Source organism: Budorcas taxicolor, chromosome 5 (assembly GCF_023091745.1).
Source record: "Budorcas taxicolor isolate Tak-1 chromosome 5, Takin1.1, whole genome shotgun sequence".
Classification (NCBI taxonomy): Eukaryota; Metazoa; Chordata; class Mammalia; order Artiodactyla; family Bovidae; genus Budorcas; species Budorcas taxicolor.
The window spans coordinates 161,013,200-161,036,912 of NC_068914.1; positions in this window are offsets into that span (position 1 = coordinate 161,013,200).

Here is a 23,713-nt window from a genome sequence, read left to right on the forward strand (position 1 = left end):
GATGGGGACTGATTCCAGAAGTGGCTGCCAGTGATTATTTTGGGGACATCGGGATGCAGCTGGGATTTAAATGTCCAAAATATCTCTCGAGAGACAGAGCTGGGGCTGAAGCTCTGAGCCCTGGATTTCAGCCCGGATGGGAGCTCAGGCATCTGCAGGCAAAGCTAACACCCCTGGGAGCCGGGCCTTCCTTGCTGGGTGCGGGTTCTCATCCCAGGTCCCTGTGGGCTCCAGAAGGGGCTGATCTTGTCACGGCCCTGCTGAACCTTTCAACTCCTGCAGGTAAGTGTGCGGTGATCCTAGGTGCTAGATGAGTCCCTGAGAGTGCAGGGGACAGGTGGCAGGAGCACCGGTTCTCTCCTCCGAGGGCACGGCTCTCAATAAAAACTGAGGCAGACCCTCCTGATCCTGGGACCCATAATCAGCCGGGTCTCTCTCCTCCCACCGGAGTCGGGCAGCCCACACGTGAATCTGTGTCTCCACCCACTGGCTGTGTGACCCTGGACAGTGACTTAACCTCTCTGAGTCTCCTTAGGTGGGGAGAGGATGCACCCCTGTGTGGCAGGGGTGCTGAGGGTGGGCTGGGCCTTCTCCCCTGCACCACATGGAACCCATCCCAGTGCAGGTCTATCCTACTTGTTTGCAGGTTTTGAGGGAACCATAAACGGCACCGTGGTGAAGAATCCACCTGCCAATGCAGGAGAGCCAGGTTCACTTCCTGGGTTGGCAAGGTCCCCTGGAGGAGGAAGTGGCAACCAACTCTAGTATTCCTGTCTGGAAAAGTCCCATGGACAGGAGAACCCATCAGGCCACAGTCCATGGGATGAAAAGTCGGACGTAACTGAGCACGCAAGCATGACTGAGTGCCAGAGTAGGCTGTAGATGCCAAGAGGGCTAGAAAAACATCGATGCTTTCAAGCTCTGCTCTTAAGCCCTTTTTTATGCTGCCGGATGCAAAGAGAAAGGATGAATGTCAGTGTGGCAAGCACAATAAAACCTCCAAATATGTGTGTGTTCTCACCCTTGCAGCTGGAAAATAAATCGCCACAGGACAAAGGGGGATTAAGGTTGCAGATGGAATCAGAATTTCCGGCCAGCTGACCCGAGATGTGTGACTCCCTTGGATCACCAGGAAGGGGCTGGTGTAGTCAGAGGGTGCTTGTGGGAGACAGACGGGAGCAGGAGGGCAGAGAGTCACCTGAGAGGGAGCTGAGCTGCTCTGGCTGGTTTTGAAAGCAGAGGAGGCCAGGGGGCAAGGAGTGCAGGCGCCTCTAGAAGCCGGAGAAGGTGAGGGAGGGGGAGGGGCCCTCCCAGAGCCTTCAGAGGAACCAGCCCTGCCCACACCGGGATGTTAGCTCTCATCCTGGGAGACCCGCTTCACACTGGGTCCTCCAGACAAGCCCGGGAGTAAGCACGTGGGTCTGTTACTGCACTGATGATGGGAAACCAACACCAGCATTGGCTGGATCTTTGCCCGGGGCCTCACGGCTCTCCGGTTTGTAGGAGAGGCCGCTCCAGCCAGCAGCTCTGACCCGCTGCCCCCTTCCTCCAGGGCCGTGGGCTTGTCCGGAGGCCTGCCCAGGGCTCCCGCGGGAGGGCACTGCCAGAGTGGAGCCTGTGGAGTAACCCGCAGGGAGACGGCACGCGAGCCCTTCAAACAGGAAGAGGCTCCGGTGATCGTAAACCTCAAGAGAAGGGCTTCAGTGCTAGACGTGGGGCCTGAGTGTGGTGCCCGGCGGGTGTAGCCAGCCGGTCATCCGGCCCCAAGGCCCCGGGAAGCCAAGAGAAGCGTGACATAGAGCGAGTCAGGATCCCCAGGCTCTGTCTTCCTACTCAGTCACATTAAGCAGCAATTATGGAAGAAACACTCTTCACTGATGGTGAGCTTCACGGGGACTGTAATTCTGGGGGCATCGGGGGCATCCTTGTTTACACACCTTTTCTCTATCAGTTTCCTCGCGTGGCCTTTCTAATCCACGCTAGGCTGACACAAACACTCACACGTGCACACAGCCTGATGGATCTTGGTCCCAGATGGAGTGGAGGCTGGGAGATGCCCACGGGCTCTCACCCTCCAGGGCTGGGTGGGGCAGGCACCACAGTGAGGGGTCCCCTCTGCTCATGTGGTCCTGAGTCTCATCCAGGCCAGGCATGAATCAGGCTTCAGTCCCACCCTGGATGCTGGGGAGGGATGCTGCTCGGGCAGAGCATCCCTGGCGTGTAAACCACAAGCAGTAGCTTCCATAGTCCTGGAGGCTGGACGCCGCGATTCGGTGTCCACAAGGCCGGAGTCTGGTGAGGTCCCTGCTCCGGCTGTGCAGATGCGCCGGCTCGCTGCTGTGGCTTCCTGAGGCTGGAGACAGCTCTGGTCTCCCTGACTCCTCACAGGGCCCTGCCTCCACGCCTGCATCTAACGTGACCACCCCAAAGTCTCCACATTCTAATGAGAGAGGCCAGACCTGGGACCCTTGGCTGCAGGACTTGCAGCCGGACAAACGTCTCCTCCAGCAACACGATCCGAAGAAATCAGAAGAGGCTAAAGATAATTGCATGTGTGCACAGATGGGGCAAGTCCACAGTAAGACACACGCAGTTCAAACCCACTGCCACTTCTGAACAGCAGAAATGGGGTTCTGGACAAGATCCTTGCACGGGGCGCCACCAGGGCGGGAGGTGGGCAGACCAGCTCAGCCACCCCTCCGGCCCCTCCCACTGATATCCCCGCCCCCCACTTAAGGGACCAGCTCAGGAGCAAGCGAGGGGATCTGTTACTTTTCTCGCTCCCCTGTGCTGCAGCCCGAGTCCAGCGAAGCCTCGTCAGAATTCCCCATCTGGCCTCGTCAATGTCTATTGATTAAAGAGTCCGGGGATGAGGACCAGTAACACTGAGACCATCCCCCTGGGATGGGAGTTCTGGGAGGATAGGTACCTACGGATCACAGCCCCTCCTTCCTTGGCTCTTTTTACCTGGGGGAGGATGTTGTTGTTCAGTTGCTAAGCCGCGTCCCGCTCGTTGTGGCCGCATGGACTGCAGTAGGCCAGGATCCACTGTCCTGCACTATCCTCCAGAGTCTGTTCAAACTCATGTCCATCGAGTCGGTGATGCCATGCAACCATCTCGTTCCTCTGTCAGCCCCTTCTCCTCTTGCCTTCCATCTTTCCCAGCATCAGGGTTTTCTCTGAGGCTGGAAAAGGGGTACAAAGGGGAGCAACCATGTCTCGATGATGTCGGTCCTGCATGGGGGTTTCTGGCAGCCTCGGATGGGTCTTTGCAGCCCGCCCTCTGATGGGGTCCCTGGCTCTCCCAAGGCCGTGCCTTGGACAGGCTGATGGACCTGGGGGAGGAGTCGCCCTTCTCTCTGCCTCCTGGGCCCACACCTCCCTTCTTTAACCCCATCCCCAGTTCTGGATCCTGGCTGCGTCTCGTTGTTGCTGGTCATACTGGAAGCCTGGAGTTCCAGAAGCTTCTCCATGGTTCTGTGTGGTATGAGGCCCATACCAGCCTTTCCTTTTGGAGAAGTAAGGAAATGTGAATTCTGAGACCCTTACCTATAAAACTGGGATAAGAATGCCTCTCCCCCAGGATGCCTGTGAGGCTCAGACTAGCACAGCTGGCCAGAAGCCCACATGAGACCGTGGCCCCCCCGGCAGGGTGCTGCCCCTTCTGCTGGGGCCCCGCCAGGCCGCCGGCATCACCTGCGTTTCCAGGAGACTTGCAGTCAGCACGGCAGACTGAAGACGAAGGATGCCTCTCCCGCTTCAGACATGCAAAAAGGATGGGTGCGCTCCAACAGGAAGTTCCGAGTGCATGTGGAACTTAAAAGCAGGGGAAAGCCTTAGATACCAGAGGGAGACGGCACTCAAGGCCAGAGCGGTGGGGAGGGTGTAAGGGCAGGGTCTCAAGTGGGGACAGGAGAGGGCTGGGACGACAGAGCCCCCTTCGTGAAGTCGGGGTCTGACAGATGCTATCACTTCCATGAATGGGACAACCGAGTGGACACCTGCTTTCAGCTGTGGGTTCCTGATTTTGTAATGCCAACTCTGGATGGATGGAATTCATATTTACACCCCAGGAGTGCTGAGGTGAGAAGTGCAAGTTGGGTCTCGGAGAAACACCACTGGAACGGGTGGAAGCCACTCGCCTGCGGAAGGCACGGCCCCGAACCACTGCACGTGGGCCACGGCACCTGGGGTGCTCCGGGCCCCCACGGACGCTAGTTCTCATGCAAGACGCACTCTGAGTGAGAAAGTTCAGAGACGACCCAGTGCACGAGCGCATTCCCGCTCCAGGACTGCAGGCGACAGAACAGTCTGAAGAAGGTTTAAAAATAAGTGTGTTTAAGTTTTTCAACAAGATGAAGGAACGGACCACGTAGGCAAAAGTAGGCCATTGTGAAGAGACTAAACAGGTGGTTAAAAAAAAAAAAAGAACAGAAGGGAAATTCTAGGAATGGAAAATGTGGTCGTTGACAGGGAAGGGAGACTTGGCAGCCTCTGTCCCCATTCTGAGGCCATTGTCTTAAGTGTGTGGGAATGTGCCGCTTCCAGGCTGGAAAGAGGATGAGGAAGTCAGAGAAGTGACAAGGCCCCATCTGCCTTCTCCACTGTGGGTTTGCAGTCTCCTGAGGGAGACGGGCCTGGGGGAATAAAAATAATGGGAAGCATTTGCTTATCGCTTCCTCTGTCCAGGCGTGGAGCGAAGCCTTTCCTAGGCATCTGCTTGGCTGATTCTGACCACCCTTCCAAGGAGCCTGCTGTTGGCCCGGCTACAGGTGGAGGGACGGGGCTCAGGGGGGTGGAGGCTTGTTCCCGTGGCCTGGGGCTCAGTCAGGTCTGGGGGCTGTCTCATGGCTGCGTGACCAGCCCTCCAAGGGGACGTGCACCGAGAGACAAAGGCTGCAGTCCACGCGTGGCTTGGCTCTGGCCGTGACTGCGTTTCACATCCCAAACTGAGGGGGTTTGCCAACGGCAGGCTTCCTCGTGGATTCACGTGCGAACATGAACTGTTTCAGGAAGGTTCTTCGGGGGCATGCGTTTCATTCTCCCAGGTCTTTGACCGCTGTCCCAGGCTCTACTCATTAGCCCTTGCACCTATCCCTGTCGATTTTTTAAACTGTTTTCCTTTTATTAAAAATACTTATTTATTTATTCGGCCAGTTGCTGCATGTGAACTAGGTTCTTGGTTGGGGGCGTGTGGGATCCAGTCCCACCAGGGATGGGCCCTGAGCCTCTGCGGTGGGAGTGCAGGGCCTTAGCCACTGGACCGCCAAGGAAGCCCCCCAGCCCTGTCACTGGTGATGCCTCCTCCACCTCCTGGGGCTTACCTGGTGGTTCAGGCAGTAAAGAATCGGCCTGCAATGCGGGAGACCCAGGTTTGTCCTTGCATCGGGCAGATCCCCTGGAGAAGGGCATGGCAACCCACTCCAGTATTCTTGTCTGGAGGATTCTGTAGACAGAGGAGCCTGGTGGACTGTAGTCCTCGGAGTCATGAAGAGTCGGACACAACCGAGCGACTAACATTTTCAGGTTCCTCTACCTCCTAGCATCCTGTCTGGGTGGTATAAAACAGCTTTCGGTGAAAAGCTTGCATTCCTGAGGGCAAATTCCAGCACGAAAATTCAAGTCCGGCAGCGGCTCCTGGTGGTTGCCCAGTACTCCAGGGACTTGCTGACTTTTTTGCCATCAGGATGGGAAGAGATGCAGGTGAGGAGCCATCCGTTACGCAGACTGATCAGGCTTCAGGGAGGGGGCCAAGAACGCATGGAGCATAGCAATGGATGGAGTTAATTGTAATTAATGACTAAGAAGCCCTTTAAGAATTCAAGATTAATTCAAAAAGACATGTAGAAGGGTACTAAACAGGTCCAACTGCCTTTAAATGCTTCACATTTAATACATATTTATCAGAAGTACATTTTTTTTCCCCCCAGACATCCTTTTGGAAGAATACGTGAAAAAAAGTTCTTAAAATACCTCAAAGTACAATCCCCTTTGCCACCAAAGGGAGGAAGAAAGGATAGGACTTGTCGACGCATACGAATGTGTTATAAAGGGTGCTGAAGTCTAAGTCAGCTGGGAATTGGGCCAGAGATCATCAGGAAAGTTGTTTTAAGCTTGCTGATTCGAAGGAAAGTGGTAGGATTCCATTCTAGGCATTCTGGGCATCTTTCAAAAAGGAAGGAGAAAGCCTAAGGTATGGAAGAAAGTGGGGTATGGGGACTCTCAAGGGCATTTCCAGGGAGACTTGTCTGAAAAATCTAGGACGTGAAAGAAAGGAGGGTGGGCCTCTGTCCCTGTGGTCATGGTGAACCCAAGGTGGGGGCAAGGTCTTTGCTGGACACCCCTTTAGAGGCCTGACCTTGATTCTGGGCAGGCTTGGTGACACCGATAGCAAAGCCTGGCAGAAGTGGCCTGCCCCAGCCTGAAGAGGCTGTTCTCAGATGCTCAGTCGTGTCTGACTCTGTGTGACCCCATGGACGTAGCCTGCTGTCCCTGGCATTCTTCCAGCAAGAATGCTAGAGTGGGCTGTTCTGCCCTCCTCCAGGGACTGAACCTGCATCTCTCGAGTCTCCTGCTTTGGCAGGCAGGTTCTTGACCACTAGGGCCCTGTAAGAGCCTGACCACTCTTATTTCCATCTCTTGAAATTCTGGCCTTTGGAACGGGGCTGCCGTGTTGTGAGAGAGCCCAGATGCGCACCTGGACGGACACAAAGGCTGCCGATGGCGGTTCTGCAGTCTAGCTCCAGCCCCCGGGTAGCCCAGCCTGCCAGGCTCCTGCAGGAGCTATCTTGGGAGTGGGTCCTCCAGCTTCTATCAAGCTGCTCTGAGTGACAACACCCAACAGAAACAAGGCGTCACACTGAAAGTGAAAGTCGCTCAGTCGTGTCCGAGTCTTTGCAACCCCAAGGACTATACAGTCCAGGGAACTCTCCAGGCCAGAATACTGGAGTGGGGAGCCTTTCCCTTCTCCAGGGGCTCTTCCCAACCCAGGGATCAAACCCAGGTCTCCCGCATTGCAAGTGGATTCTTTACCAGCTGAGCCACAAGGGAAGCCTGGGAATACTAGAGTGGGTAGCCTATCCCTTCTCCAGCGGATCTTCCCAACCCAGGAATCGAACCGGGGTCTCCTGCATTGCAGGCGGATTCTTTACCAACTGAGCTATCAGGGAAGTCCAAAGCACGGACTTGTAAGCAAAGAAAGTCTGTTGATGGTTCAAACCACTAAGGTTTTTTTTCTTTTTTTGCAAGCTAGTTATATAGCAGAGGATAAAAATAAATCAGAGAAACAGTGAAATAACCTTATGAGAAACTCCTCTCCTGTCCAAACAGATATAAATGTGTTAAAATATACATAAATATTTATTTATTTAATAAAGTGCTTAAAAAAAAGTACCTGGTTAGTTTTAATAGTAGCACTGGGGAATATCCAGGAGTTAGATAATAAGAGAGAAAGCATAGCCTAGCAGTGAGGAGTGTTGGAGAATTAGACCCAGACAGATACCTTAAGAGCTAGGGTTTAATGCCTACTTTGGGTCTTCCCTGGAGGCTCAGATGGTAAAGAATCTGTTTGCAACGCAAGAGACCAGGGTTCAATCCCTGAATCCCTGGATCAGGAAGATCCCCCTGGAGAAGGAAATGGAAACCCACTTCAGCATTCTTGCCTGGAAAATTCCATGGACGGAGGAGCCTGGTGGGCAACAGTCCATGGGGTTCCAAAGAGTCAGACATGACTGAGCAGCTAACACTTTCACTTTTACTTTTTGGGTCTTGAGTGGACATTAGAGGACCTAGAATTTAAAGAAAATCTAGACCTGGGCTTTCTGTAAGAGATTCAGAACAGGAAGAGTCTATCTGACTTACAACAAGAAGCAGGGTGTCTCTGCCCTTTGGTCTGGGGAAGCAGGCCAGGAACAAGCTGCCTAGGCAGCGGAGGCTCGTCCTAAGAAGGGTGAGCTCGGGGCCCACGCTGCTCGGAGTCCAAATCCATGCGGGGCTGCAGTGCAAAACCCCTGCAGTCAGTCCACACTGGTCTGGAGCCAGTGAGCTCACGGAGCGCCTCTGAAACACTGTCCCGCAGAAAGATCTTCCTGTTCTCAGGACCAAGCAGAACTGTCAGAGGAAAACTCCACTGAAAGATGAGCCGATGATGCTCAAAGTGCAAAGAGAATCCGTTTCGATGGGGGACAGTCAACAGAAGACGTGTGGGAGAACTCACACCCGAGGAACAGAAGACCATAGAGCGTCCCAACAGGGCTTTGACAATTCAACATGGCCAGAGGGACAAAGAGAGAGAAATTCACAATGTGGCAAGAAGGCACTATTACAAGCAAGAGAGAGAGTGCCACGCTTAGTCGCTCACTGGCGTCTGACTGTGCAACCCCATGAACTATAGCCCGTCAGGCTCCTCTGTCCCTGGGATACTTCAGACAAGAATACTGGAGTGAGTTGCCATTCCCTTCTCCAGGAGATCTTCTTGATCCAGGGGTCAAACATGGGTCTCCTACATTGACAGGTGGATTCTTTACCATCTGAACCACCAAAGAAGCCCCTTGTTAAAAATAAAAGCAAATTAAGTGAGAGTGTTGGAAGATCCAGCCAAAGAGTAGTTTAAAAATCTCTCAATAGATATTTCTTAGGAAAGGCTTTACACCTCCCTGGAGAGAAACAGCCCTGGTGGGCACCCACGAACCCAGCAGACCCCAAATGCAGCTCAGAGAGGGCAAAGGGGATGCGTGGGACTCCCTGCTGCCACGTCCCTCGTGTGCAATCCACTCTTGCCCTTTCACGGGCTCTCAAGGCCAAGTTTCTACGTGGGTGCTAAGTCACTTGAGTCGGCTCCGAGGCTTTGCGACCCCATGGACCAGAGCCCACCGGGGTCCCCTGTCCATGGGGTTCTATGGAATCCCTGCTGATGTCTGCCTATGGGTCCTTTGTCTTCTGGCGCGATGGGTTTCCTCTTTTGTTTGAGTTTGGTTTTGTTTTATAAAGCAGTTTTCGTTGTTAGGATTTACTCTGTGTCTCTGTTTGGAGTAGGGAGAGGGCCATTAGCTCAGTTCAGCAGTTTTTGGCCTTCGGTTCTTAGCAGAAATATTCTGGTGCTGCCCTGTCTAACACAGCAGTCTATGTCCATTTATCTTAAGATAAGAGCCGACATACATTTGTATTTAAATGAATTCATGTGAAAAAGAATGAAAAGTTCAGTTCCTCAGCTTCCCTGGGGCTTCCCTAGTAGCTCAGCTGGTAGAATGCAGGAGACACTGGTTCAATTTCCGGGTCAGGAAGCTCTGCTGCAGAAGGGATAGATTACCCGCTTCAGTATTCTCAGGCTTCCCTGGTGGCTCAGCTGTAAAGATTCTATCTGCAATGCGGGAGACCTGGCTTCGATCCCTGGGCTGGGGAGATCCCCTGGAGAAGGCAATGGCTACCCACTCCAGTATTCTTGGCTGGAGAATTCCATGGACAGAGGAGCCTGGTGGGCTACAGTCCATGGGGTAGCAAAGAGTCAGACAGGACTGAGGGACTTTCACGCTCAGCTCCCCTAGCGAAAGAAAGTGAAAGTGTTAGTCGCTCAGTCGTACTGGACTCTTTGTGACCCCACGGACGTAGCCCACTGGCTCCTCTGTCCGTAGGATTAGTCAGGCAAGAGTATTGGAGTGGGTTTGTCATTCTCCTTGCCAGGGGGTCTTTCTGACCCAGGGATCTAACCTGTGTCTCCCACATTGCGGGCAGATTCTTTAACGTCTGAGCCATGGAGGAAATCCTCTGCAAAGGATGAGGATGGAGCAGATAAGCGGGGACCCCTGAGTCTGTGGGGCCGGGGAGGTCAGGGAGCTGTCCCAGATGTTCCTGGGCGACATGGGTGACGTCAGATGAAACTGCAGCGCCAGGCTGCAGCAGCGGAGAGACATCTGTGTGCGCGCAGAGCAGGACAGGAGCTGTGTTCCAGGATGAAGCGCCAGCAGGGAGCGAGCAGCTTCCGGGACCGCGATGAGGAGGGAGGAGCTGAGCAAACTATTTACAAGGAGCAGAAACAGTCTGCTGGCGAAGTTTGCTGTCACAAGACAAAGGCGATGGAGCATCTTCAGAGATCGTCCCTCAGCCAGGTATCGGAGAGGAGCTGGACGTGCCTCTCGGCGGGAGGTGGCCCAGCAAGGTTTGAACACAGTGTGTCCTCCATGGAGGAGGCTGGACTTGCAGACCTCGGGTGGCAGGGAAGCACGGAAAATCCGGCAGCAGGGCGAGCACGGGCCAGCTGATCAGTTTCTCACGATGAACCGCTCACGTTCCTGGTGAATTCCAGGGTGATGCTCAAGGGTCCCTTCCATTCAAGGCCAGAGAGGAGGACTGGGGGTGACCCTGGAGATGCAGGGGGCACAGGGGACTGTGGGCAATGCCAAGGGGCTGCCCTCATAAGGCCAGGCCTCTCGCAGCTCAGTCGGTAAAGAAACTGCCTGCAATGCAGGAGACCTGGGTTCGATTCCTGGGTTGGGAAGATCCTGGAGAAGGAGATGGCAACCCACTCCAGTATGCTTGCCTGGAGAATCCCGCGGACAGAGGAGCCTGGCGGGCTGCAGTCCATGGGGTCACGAGAGTTGGAAAAGACTTAGCGACTAAACCACCAGCACCAACCCAGATGTGGGTCTCCCACTCACTGGTCCCTTGTGACGAGATTGGGGATTTCAGAGAAGTTCAGAGCCTCACGCCTGCCCTCGTGGGGTTTGCTGTCTAGTGGAGGAATAGGAAGCAAAGAGCGCAGGTCAAACCCATTTTGGGAAAAGCTACAGTTGGGATATAACATGAGCTCAGTGAAGGCAGCAGAAAGCCTTTTCAGAAGAAGCACCTGAGTTGGGGCAGGGAGGTTGTGTTCCTTTCTAGGAAATGTGATAACAAAGACCACAAACTGTGTGCTTACAAAGCATTCTCTCACAGGCCTGGAGATCAGAAATCAGAGCCCAGGCGTCCCCAGGGCCACTCTCCCTGAAGCCTGTAGGGGAGACCACTGCCCTGCGTCACCCTGCTTCTGGGGTTTGCAGCATCCTCAGCTTCCGGGGGCATCCGTCCAGTCTACCCCCATCTCAGGAGAGCCCCTCAGCCTCTGCCTCCATCAGGGAACGTCTCTCCAGGGTTTCTACTGAGAAATCAACCCTTAGTCTCATTCTGGGTCCTACACTGGTAGTATTTGTTTCCTTTCTTATCTCTTTAAATAGCTTTTCTTTGTTTGATATTCTTGCTTTTTCTCGTAATTTACTATGATGTATTTGCGTGTAGATTTCTTTTTTAAAGCGTTATTATTGTGTTTTGTTAAACTGCCTGGACCTGAGGACTGGGGCCTTTGTTCTATTTCTGCCAATTCTCACACAGCATCTAACAGGCACTGTCTCTGCCCCCTCCTCTGCGTTAACCGCCTGTTAAGATTCTGCCTGTGTGCCCTCTGCGCTCTGCCTGCCTCTTGACCAGTCTCTGCCTTGGTCTCACCAGTTGCGCTCACGCTACCTCTTGCCTTCCAGTTCAATGGTTGTTTCCTCAGCTGCGCAGAACCTGCTATAACCTGTCCATTGCGGTTTTTTATTCTAATTATTGTACCTTTTGTTTTCTGAATTTCTGGAACTTCTGCCTGTTTTTCAAATCTGCACTATTCCATCTTATAGGCTTTGGTACTTTATGCGTTTTAAAAATGTTATTTCTTGAAGCATATTTCACACCCTTTTTTATTCCAGGTTATACAAATGCTGCCTGGGGTTTCTGCTCGGTCTCAAGCGTGTAACCTGCTCCTTTATTTTGTGATTTTTGACGAAGGCTCATTTTTCTCACGATTTCATGTGTGAGAATTACGTGAAGCCTGTGTTGAAGGTGCACTCTGCTGAAGGGAATTTGTATTTGATTCTGTTCGGGATTTTGGGTTGCTACCAGCTCAGGGTAGGACAACTTTAAAATAATTTCTCACTTGAAGTTTTTTTTTTTTTTTTTTCCCTAACACAGTTGGTATGAGTTGAGGCTGCAAAACCTCATGGGAACTTGCTTGGAGTTTCAAGGTATAAATGGAGATTTTAGTTTTCCATCCACTCAGCACCAGATTTGAGCCAATTCATTGTCTTTTCCCGAGGTCTTTCCAGGTCACCGTTATATGAGGGGCAGCCCCTGTAGCTGCAGCTTCCTGTGGGGTTCTCGCACGAGACATCCCTCCGCGGGTTGGCCTAGCCTTGTCCCCAGTGCCCCAGTGTAGTCATCAGATCAGAAGGTCATGACCTTCAGGACTTCGTGGATGTCACTGGGCTCACAACTGGCTCCTGGGCTCTGCTCCCTCTCTGCCATCCCACTTCAGTGTTTGGTTTCTGAGGATTTGTTCTTTCTTGCTCCTTCATCAAGACATTTCAAAAGAGATTTTTAGAACAATATTTTATTCAGTGTGTTTAGTTGTCGTCAGAAGGGTTCTTCATTCTATACATTTTATATATTCTGGCTGGAGACCCAGCAAGAATCCAGTGCTGTAGCTGATGGCCAAAGGCCCTCTGGTGGCAGAATTCCCTGTTAGTTGGAGGAGGACCACTTTTGTTATGGGTAAGCCTTCACTTGATTGGATGAGGCCCACCCACATTATGGAGTGTAATCTGCTTCACTCAAATTTAAATATTAATTTAAATTTAATTGTTTATCTCATTCAAAAAGATGCCGTCACAGCTGCACCCAGAATAGTACTGGACCAAACATCTGACCCAGCTGAGCCAATGCACATGATTAACCACCGGATTCAGGAAGCTGGGAGAGGCTGGCCGGGAATGGGGATGCTTTCTGCGCACAGGTGATGCCTGGAGCCTGCATGCCGGGCCAGCTCGATCCCTGCCCAGCAGGTGTACATTTCCTATCTCGTGGACCCTTGCGTTCTTGATTTGCCCTCCCTGTAGACCAAGGGCACCTGCAGGGCAGAGCCCACTCCTCCAGAGGACTGTCCAGGGGCTTGCCCAGGTCTGAATTTGCACGTTTTCCTTAGAATAGACCATCTGACCTCCCAGCTGCTAGGTGAGTCCCAGCCTGCTCTCCTGTCCTTGTTACCAGTTCAGTAAACACTCACGTGGTGAACACAGTTAGTGCCAGGGGCTCAGCAAGGCCCCAAGGGAAGGATCTGCTTGGAATGGAACTGGCACTGGAGAGGATGAGGCAAGAGCTCAGGTCTCCCTGTTGGGAGGTGTTGAGGCCCTCGCCTGCCCCTGGACACCCCGACTTCTCCCCGTCTCTGCCTCTGTGCACTGCCAGCTTTGTGATACAGGAGCCGCATTTGCGGCCCTTCCCAGCAGGGGGAGAGAGATGGGAGGGAGAGTGTGGACTCCTGAGTGGCTTACATACTCTGCTCCTTGGTGCTCAGAGCCACTCCAGGCCTGTCCCGCTTTTGTGACTTGCTCTAGCCAGGTGCCCCCGGTTCTCCAGCCAGGCACCCCCCAACTCTCCAGCCAGGCACCCCCCAACTCTCCAGCCAGGCACCCCCCAACTCTCCAGCCAGGCACCCCCCGACTCTCCAGGCAGGCGTCCCCAGCTCTGCAGCCAAGCATCCCCGGCTCTGCACCACCTGCCACCCACCTAGTCTGCTCTCCAGCCTTCCCCTCCATCTCTGGTTTAGGTCCTAGGCGTACTGTGCCTTCCTGCTTCTCCCAATCTTGCTCAGACTCTTCCCTCGATCGGCAGTTCTCTTCTTTTCTGCCCGTCACCACCCTATTCATCCTTGGAGCATAAATCCAGTCTGCTCCAAGAAGCCCGCTGTGAGTGCCCTGGCTGGACTGTCTCTCTGAGCCCCAGTGACGCCCTGGCTGTGCTGTGCTTCGACCGCGTCCTCACCTCTGAGCTCTGGAGGCGGGGGCTGCGCCTGGTCCCATGTTCCCATCCCAGGGCCTGATGTGTCACAGGCGTGCCACTGCTGATGGAGGGAGGGGACGGCCACCCCACCCCACGCAGGAGGACAGGAGGCCCACCCTCTCCCTCTGAGGAGCTGCTCCCACAGCTGAAAAGAGCCCGGAGCCCTAGGAGCATGGTGAGTACGCAGTGTTGCCAGGCGGGTTGTTGGATGTCAGGGCTGGGGCCCCTGGGAAGGTATTTATCTGTTTCATAACTGCAGAAATGGAATTCTGTTTCTCGCTTACATTTATGAGTAAGATATCCTCTTAGGTTGTTCAAAAAAGCCAGTTTTAGACCATTAAGTTGTTTTTATTTTGCCTTTTATTGGAGTTTAAGTAGCAAGGTGAGTGTGGGGCACAGTGCAGGGTGGTTGGGAAGCAGTGAAATATGTTTAGGGCGCTCACGGGGCAGGCGGCGAGATGGAGCGCCACGAGCAGGGAAGGGCTGCCGACGTTCACTCCAAGCACAGCATTTATCCAACCTTCCTGTTGATGGGGGGCTTGTGAAAACGAGGGGGTCAAGGGAGGGAACCCGCACGCTGGCCGCGGTGGCTCTCCAGGGTTAGGGCTGTGGGCAGAGTGGCACCCGGCCGTGGATGCCTTGTTTCTCCTGTACGGCACTGTCCTATGTGAAGGGGCGTCCTCTTGCAGCCAGCTGGGAAATGAGCCGTAGCTGGGTGTCAGAAATATGGGATGCTCAGCTCAGCTTTCCAGCTGCTGCCTGCATGACTTGGGGCAAATCCCTCCACTTCTCCATGCGATGGGAATAATACTTGTCTCGGGTGTGTTATGACAGGTTAATGGGATAATCAGTGTAAAGTTACCTTGACAGTCAAAACTTTATACATGTGTCAACTATTACCTGAAATATCATTTTATCACCTTCTTTGTCAACACTAACAGTTATTCAGTAGGATGAAGAAGGAAGAATCATGGTGAATAAACAGCAAAGTCCCGCTGTATAGCACAGGGGCCTGTATCCAATGCCCTGTGATAAACCATGGCGGGCTTCCCTGGTGGCTCCGGGTTAAAAGCGCCTGTCTGCAGCGCTGGAGCCACAGGAGACACAGGTTCAGTCCTTGGGCCTGGAAGATTCCCCTGGAGAAGGACCTGACATGCACTCCCGCATTCTTGCCTGAAGAGCCCCGTGGACCGAGGAGCCTGGCGGGCTACAGTTCATGGGGTCCCCCAGAGTCAGACACGACAGAATGACCGAGCATGCCCACGTGGCGTGATTGGACTGGTGGGTGACAAGCCAAGATGGAAAACGATATGAAAATAGAACACGCGTATACATATAACTCTGTTGCTTTGCTGTACAGTACAGCAGAAATTCACACTATATTGTAAGTCAACTATACTTCAATGACGTGTTTTTAAAAAAGAAGAAGGAATGGATGGGATTGAGGGCAGCCGGGCTAGGTGCCTAGATGAAAAACACAGGATTTTACGTGTTTCCTGGTTTGCCACTGTCTCTTTTCCCCCTTTGTCTGGAAAGTCCCCCAGTTTGAAGCTTTTTCTTTCTGATGATTACACCTGCTCTAACAGCCTCTGCCTGCAGTCATCCTGAATTCCCGTGGCCTTGCTAGAGAGCTAGGGAGGCATCGCTACCTTCACTTTACTGCGCAGGCTCTGCGCACCTCTAGTGCCTGCCTCGCTTGCACGCGCTGACGGTAATCCTGGAGTTAGGAGGGAACACATGTCTGAACAGCGGACTCGTGTCCAGGGTGTTGGGTTGTCTGGACCCACCTGGGTCTGTGCAGAGCACTTTACGGCCGCTGCGCGTCCTGAGGTGCAAGACCCACACAAGGGGAGGGGGAGCTCTTGATGATGTCTCCAAAAAGGAAACTTCAAAACTCCATTGTCTGGGGCTTCCCTGGAGGCCCAGTGATTGAGACTCCATGCTCCCAGTGCTGAGGACCCAGGTTTGATCCCTGGTCAAGGAATTAGATCCCACATGCCGCCACGAAGACCCGTGCGGTGCAGCCAGATGACTAAATATTTAAAACCCCATTGTCCTCCTTTCTTGTGTGTGACCTCCACTGGTTTCCATGTCCGGGGGTGATGATGGCTGTGAGATGGAAGGCTGGATTGGGAGGACGCTAAGGAAGAAGGCGAGGGGAAGTCATGGCGCGGTGAGGGCCTTGGGGCAGACGCCGAGATGATGCGAAGGGTGTGTGGAGGGGAGCAATGGCAGGTGAGTGGGCTCTCAATCACACGTTTCGTGCTGAGACAAATAACTCCATGCCAAACAAAGCTCTAAATCTCTGAGCGGTACAAGAAATCAATTTCATGGGCACCTGACTTGTCGTGGTAAATGACATAGCAGGTCTCAGCATTTATTCATTCTTTTAACCAGTATTTGCTGGATTCTTCCTCTCCCTGATCACTGCTAGCCAGCCAGTGGGATACAAAGATGAATAAGATGTGGGTGATGCTGACACGGGAGCAAGAAATTTGAATAAAATATGACAAACGCTCTAAGCCAGTTATAGACAGGGGCTACTAAAGTTAGCCCAAAGGGAGGAGTTTACTCATTTGATACTTATTGAGCACCTGCTGTGTGCTAGACAGTGCATCTGGGTCTCAAGGACACAGACACCTTCTCTGTCCTCACGTTTACAGTCTGTAAAGGAATGAAACATGGAGTAGGCGGCTGAGATGAATTATAGGAGACGGCTGAAGTGAGGCAGCAGGAAGGAGTTGGGGTGGCTTTTAGGCAGGGTGGCTGGAATAGCCTTTCTGAATAGTGGTCTGTGAGTAGAGGCTTCAGGGAAGTGAAGCCAGGGGATACCTGAGAGAGAAGTGTTTCAGGCGAAGGGAATGGCAAGAGCAAAATCCCTAAGGTCGGCGTGGGCCCGAGGCTTCGGGGCAAACCGAGGAGGCCCGTGTGGGTGAGCTGAGTGGGTGAGCTGCACAGCACGGAGGGCTGAGGCTGGAGAGGGCTGAGGTGCAGGGTCCTCCCAAGCGGGGAGCAGGGGGCAGGTGTGGAGTTCAGGGCTCAGGCTAAGTGCTTCTGCAGAGACTTTGAAAAGAATCATGTCATGTGAGTTAATGTTTTTAAAGCCTCACTCTGACTATGGACGAAAATAGACTTTAGGGACCTGTGAGCAGGACTGCGCAACAGCCCCAGAAAGAGATGGCCGGGGGCGGGCCAAAGCAGAGGCAAGAGAGGCGGCAGGGCGGCTGGATTCTTAACACCGTGCTTTGAAGTCAGCATCAACAGGATTGGCTGATGCATTTAACACTGTTTAAGACCCGGAAGCGGGTAACGGTGTGTCTAAGATAGAGTGACATTTGCTGAGGAAGGAGAAACCATGAGAGGGGCAGGGATGAGGGTGCTGGGCACCAGGGTTTGGACCTTTATACTGGATGTGCCATATCGAGGTAGGGCAAGTAGGCGCCTGCGTGAGCAAAGCTAGGCAAATAAATGTACACTTCTGAGTGTGCAGGCAGAAGGTGAAACTGTGGTACTGGGTGGGGCCACTCCATGAGCCTAGACAGAGAGGAAGAGAGCCGAACCTGGGCACCCCGACTCTGGGGGTTTGGAGAGACGAGGAGGAAGCCGAGAAGGCTTAGGAGGGACTGGAGGAGCAGGAGGAAAGTCCAGGGGCTGTGGAGTCCTGAGGGCCAAGCGGAGAAAGCAAAGGAAGGGACAATGAGTGACCGTCGGCCACAGATGCTACTGAGGGGGCAAGCCAAAGAGGACTGAGAATTAGCTTCAGATCTTGCCACATACGGGCCGGGGGTGGGGTACTGTGGTGCAGGGGGCCGTATTGCAGTCATGCCAACAGGATAGCATTGTTGGCGCAGAATTCAAGAGAGAGCGGGAGGAGGAAGTGCAGACGGCACGCGGAGATGACTCTCTCGAGGGATTCTGCTGCAAAGGAGGAGAGGCTGGAGAACAAAATCAAGGGGAACTTTTAAATGGCGGCCTGTTGTGTGCTGATGGGAATGATCTGCTTCCAGTAGAACAAGGGGAAAAAGCATGGCCCATGAGAGAGAGGGAAGAACTGCTGGGGCTGTGTTTTTCTAGGTAAGAATTCGTGGATTCCATCAGGCAGGTGGGGATGCTACTGTAGCCTGGGGCATGAAGGCAAAGGAACAGGAGATAAAGACGAAACTCAGCCGCAGGTAGAGGACGTAGCTGGGGTCTGCAGCACATCTTTCTGAAAGTGTCTGGATTCTCAGGGAGGTACTAAGCAAGCCCATAGGATGACAGGGAGAATTAGAAGACGTGTTGTGAGCCTAGACAGCATATTGAAAAGCAGAGACATTACTTTGCCAGCAAAGGTCTGTCTAATCAAGGCTATGGTTTCTCCAGTAGTCATGTATGAATGTGAGAGTTGGATTATAAAGAAAGCTGAGCCAAAGAATTGATGCTTTCGAACTGTGGTGTTGGAGAAGACTCTTGAGAGTCCCTTGGACTGCAAGGAGACCCAACCAGTCCATCCTAAATATCAGTCCTGAATATTCATTGGAAGGACTGATGTTGAAGCTGAAACTTCAATATTTTGGCCACCTGATGCGAAGAACTGACTCATTTGAGAAGATCCCTATGCTGGGAAAGATTGAAGGTGAGAGGAGAAGGGGGCGACAGAGGATGAGATGGTTGGATGGCGTCACCAACTCAATGGACATGGGTTTGGGTGAACTCTGGGAGTTGGTGATGGACAGGGAGGCCTGCTGTGCTGCAGTCCATGGGGTCGCAGAGAGTCGGACACGACTGAGCAGCTGGACTGAACTGACTGACTGACTGTGTGTGTGAGGAGAAAAGGGAGGAAAAAATCACCTGGGAAAGTAGGAGAGAGAATGAACTGGGAAAATGCGCTAGAAATTCCTGAGCAGCATTAAGAGCCCATTTAAGGTTGTTCGTTGTTCTTGTTCAGCCACTAAGTCATGTCTGACTCTTTGAGAAACTTAAAGTTAGGGGGTCAAGAGTTTAAGGTGAGCTCTGTCGGCATGGTTATGCTTTCTCCCCCCAGCTACACTCATCTGAGCAGGTGCAAGTGTGGTAGGTATTTAGCTGCAGACGGTCAGAGATGCGATCTGTCCCAAGTGAGGTCGAGGGGCCAGGAGAGCGCAGGGTGTATTTGAAGGAGTGGTTATAACCAAATCATGAAATGTCAGCTATGTGGACGAGGAGCCAGGAATTGAGATCTTCGAGGGAGAGTGACTGGGGAGGAATGGAGAACTCCAACACGGAGGAGTGGGGGGTGGAATAGTCTGACCTGCGACATTCACAGTGATGCACTTGGGGGAGGAAGGCAGGAGGACAGGGGAATGTCAGGCAAGGACAATGCCTGTCTCCAGGCCCCGGGACACAGCAGCATCAGGCTTTCCTGTGAAGGGGAAGAGAGACCAGGGGATGATGAGACCTGAATCCTGGAAGGGGACCCCGAGTTCCCCAGGTGGGTGCACAGACTGGCCAGCTCCCTGGGGCAGCCTGGGCTTGCTGGAGTGTCCTGGGGAGATTCTAGGCTTTGGAGCCAGTCACTTTTGGGTCTAAAACCCAGACCTGTCACTTATCATAGATAAATCTAGGTGAGTTACTTAACGTCTCTGCACCGCTGGTTTCTCATCTGAAGTAGGTAAATTCTGACCCCTAGGAGAAGGCAATGGCACCCCACTTCAGTACTCTTGCCTGGAAAATTGCATGGATGGAGGGGCCTGGTAGGCTGCAGTCCATGCTAAGAGTCGGGCACGACTGAGCAACTTTTCTTTCACTTTTCACTTTCATGCATTGGAGAAGGAAATGGCAACCCACTCCAGTGTTCTTGCCTGGAGAACCCCAGGGACGGGGGAGCCTGGTGGGCTGCTGTCTATAGGGTCACAGAGTCGGACACGACTGAAGTGACTTAGCAGCAGCAGCAGGATCACTCAGCTGTTAAAGAATAACGTACACGCTCATCTGATGGCTAGCAGCTATTCATTGTTAGTCCTTCTTTCCCTCTCAGGACCCAAGCTTCTTCATCTGTATGTTGTTGCTGTTGTTGTTCAGCCACTGAGTCGTGTCTGGCTCTGTGGCCCCATGGACTGTAGGCCACCGGGTGCCTCCGTCTGCGAGGCTTTCTAGGCAAGAATGCTGGAGTAGGTTGCCATTTCCCTCTCCAGGAGATCTTCCTGGACCCAAGGATAAAACCTGTGTCGCCGGCATTGGCAGGTAGATTCTTTACCATTGTGTCACCAGGGAAACTCTAAGTATTTGGTTTGTCATATGAATTAAATGAGATAATATACTATATATTTTCTGGTTCATAAGAGGCATTTAATAAATTTTAAAGTTAGCCTTGATCTTTCCAGAAAAGATCTTTGTTTGTAAAATAAGGATAACATATTCTCCCATGGAAAGCTCTCCAAAGGAGTCTTATTTGCTTTAGTATATCCTCACTTAACTTTTTAAACCAGCAGGTAGCTTGGAGAAAAAAAAAATAGCACAAGGCAATGTCCAAATCTACTATGATAGTTATGCTTAACCTAATTGCAATGAAATTGGAGTTGATTTAATTATTGGCATTTAGAAAAATAAAATTTCTGGATACATGTGTGTTACCTGGAGATCCAAAAGAACTCCAAATTCCAGTAAGTGATTAGTTCATCATGGAGACTAATTGCTTTTACCCTTATAAATAAATTCAAAACATCACAGCCCTAAAGTATACACCTGTGCACTAACTGCCTTTCCGAGAGCTGTTTCCATGGCTGCAGAGCAGACGTTCTGCCACCCACAGACAGGATGGTCCAGGTGGATCCCAGAGACACACTTCAGGAAGGGCACATTGATGCCAGGGCTTGGCAACAATGATCTTCAGCACCACAAGTCTCTGGACAGCTCCACCCTGCCGCTTCTGCAGTCAGAATTCCAGAACATTAATGAGGTCTGAAGAGCATTTAGGAAAAAAAAAACACAAAAAGCAAAAAGCTGGTGAGGACGCTGGGCCTTAGAGACTTTCAAGCGACATCCTCAATGCCCCACAGTGGATAAAGCAACAACATGGAGCTTGTGCCTTGGCTCATTTGAGTCAATGGCAACTGGTGGAAACAATGCTTTCTGGGGAACGTTTTTAAAAGAAACTAATGACCAAAAACTCTGGGTGCTTTAGTTAAATATGTGCATTTTAAAAGACTTGCTTCTGCTTGAATTTGCATAATGGTCCTTTCCCACAGGCCAACGTTACCTTTTACTGTGTTTAATAGACTCAGTGTTGCATTATTAACAACCATATGCAAAATGATGACCTCAGGAGGCTCCTCGTCCCCCACAGGCCTTCTTCCTGATTACTCACCTGTGACCTCTGTGGCCCCGTCAGCTTCCTGATGGGGCTGTACTGTTTCTTTGGCCCAGGTGTCTAAATGGAGTGTTGTTGCCTGATGAATCCTCAGGGCTGGGAGAAGAAAGCCCGAATGAGGTAGAAATGACCTTCTTTTCAGAACCTTGAGCACAAGCAAGCCCTTTCATCAGTATTTAGTACAAGTAATGCTGATTATTTTCTTTCCTCTTTTTTCCATTTTCCCTTTTTTATTTTGAAACAATCTCACACTTGCAAAAAAAAAATTGCAAAAATAGTAACCTTCATTGCAAGACCTTATGCAAGTTTCACCAAGAGTCCTAATGATGCCCTTCAGTAGCAAAAATGCCCAGTCCGTGACTGAGCATGGCAGCCTCCCGTCATCTCTCCTTTGTACCTCCCTGGAACGGTTTCTCAGTCTTAATTTGACTTTCATGACTTTGATATTTTTTCAGATCACATGTCATTCATTTTGTGGAAGTCCATCAATTTGGGATTGTCTGATATTTCCTCATCATTAGATCGAGGCTATGTATCTTAGGCCAGAATATGACACACTCTCTGCCTGGTGCTTCTCATCAATGTTATCAGGCGTCATGTTATTGATGATGTTAACTTTCATCATGTTGCACTTAGCTATTGCTATGCGACAAGCCACCCCAACATTTAGCAGCATCAAACAACCATTTTACAATCCTGATGGTTTCCCAGTATAGGAATTCAGGGAAGCCTCAGTGGGGGGTTCAGATTTGGAGTCTCTAGTGTGGGGGCAGAAAATATTAAGAAGAGGTGGCAAGAATACACAGAACTATACAAAAAAGATTTTCATGACCCAGATAACCACGATGGTGTGATCACTCACCTAAAGCCAGATATCCTGGAATGCAAAGTCAAGTGGGCCTTGACAAGCATCACTATCAACAAAGCTAGTGGAGGTGATGGAATTCCTGTTGAGATATTTCAAGTCCTAAAAGATGATGCTGTGAAAGCACTGCACTCAATATGCCAGCAAATGGGGAAAACTCAGCAGTGACCACAGGACTGGAAAAGGTCAGTTTTGACTCTAATCCCAAAGAAAAGCAATACCAAAGAATGTTCAGACTACCACGTAACTGCACTCATCTCACATGCTAGCAAAGTAATGCTCAAAATTCTCCAAGCCAGGCTTCAACAGTATATGAACTGTGAACTTCCAGATATTCAAGCTGGATTTAGAAAAGGCAGAGGAACCAGAGATCAAATTGTCAACATCTGCTGGATCATCGAAAAACCAAGAGAGTTCCAGAAAAACATCTACTCTTGCTTTATTGACTACACCAAAGCCTCTGACTTTGTGGATTACAAAAAACTGTGGAAAATTCTTAAAGAGATAGGAATACCAGACCACCTGACCTGCCCCCTGAGAAATCTGTATGCAGGTCAAGAAGCAGCAGTTAGAACTGGACATGGAACAACAGATGGGTGCCAAATTGGGAAAGGAGTACATCAAAGCTGTATATTGTCACCCTGCTTATTTAACTTATATTCAGAGTATATCATGAGAAACACTGGGCTGGATGGAGCACAAGCTGGATCAAGATTGCTGCTGCTGCTGCTAAGTTGCTTCAGTCGTGTCCGACTCTGTGCGACCCCATAGACGGCAGCCCGCCAGGCTCCCCCATCCCTGGGATTCTCCAGGCAAGAATACTGGAGTGGGTTGCCACTGTCTTCTCCCAAGATTGCTAGGAGAAATACCAATAACTGCAGGTATACAGATGACACCACCCTATGGCAGAAAGAGAAGAACTAAAGAACTTCTTGACAAAAGTGAAAGAGGAGAGTGAAAAAGTTGGCTTAAAGCTCAACACTCAGAAAACGAAGATCATGGCATCCAGCCCCATCACTTCTGGCAAATATATGGGAAAACAATGGAAACAGTGAGAGACTTTATTTTGGGGGCCTCCAAAATCGCTGCAGATGGTGACTGCAGCCATGAAGTTAAAAGACGATGCTTGCTCCTGGGAAGAAAAGCTATGACCAACCTAGACAGCATATTAAAAAGCAGAGATGGTACTTTGCCAACAAAGGCCCATCTAGTCAACGCTATGGTTTTTCTAGTAGTCACGTATGGATGTGAGAGTTGGACTATAAAGAAAGCTGAGTGCCGAAGAACTGATGCTCTTGAACTGTGGTGTTTGAGGAGACTCTCAAGAGTCCCTTGGACTGCAAGGAGAGGCAACTAGTCCATCCTAAAGGAAATCAGTCCTGAATATTCATTGGAAGGACTGATGCTGAAGCTGAAACTCCAATACTGTGGCCACATGATGCGAAGAACCGACTCACTGGAAAAGACCCTGATGCTGGGAAAGATTGAAGGTGGGAGGAGAAGGGGACGACAGGATCAGATGGTTGGATGGCATCACTGACACAATGGGCATGAGTTTGAGTAAGCTTCATTAGTTGGTGATGGACAGGGAGGCCTGGCGTGCTGTAGTCCACGGGCTTGCTAAGAGTCAGACATGACTGAGTGACTGAACTGACTGAGTGTGGGGCCAGTGAGAG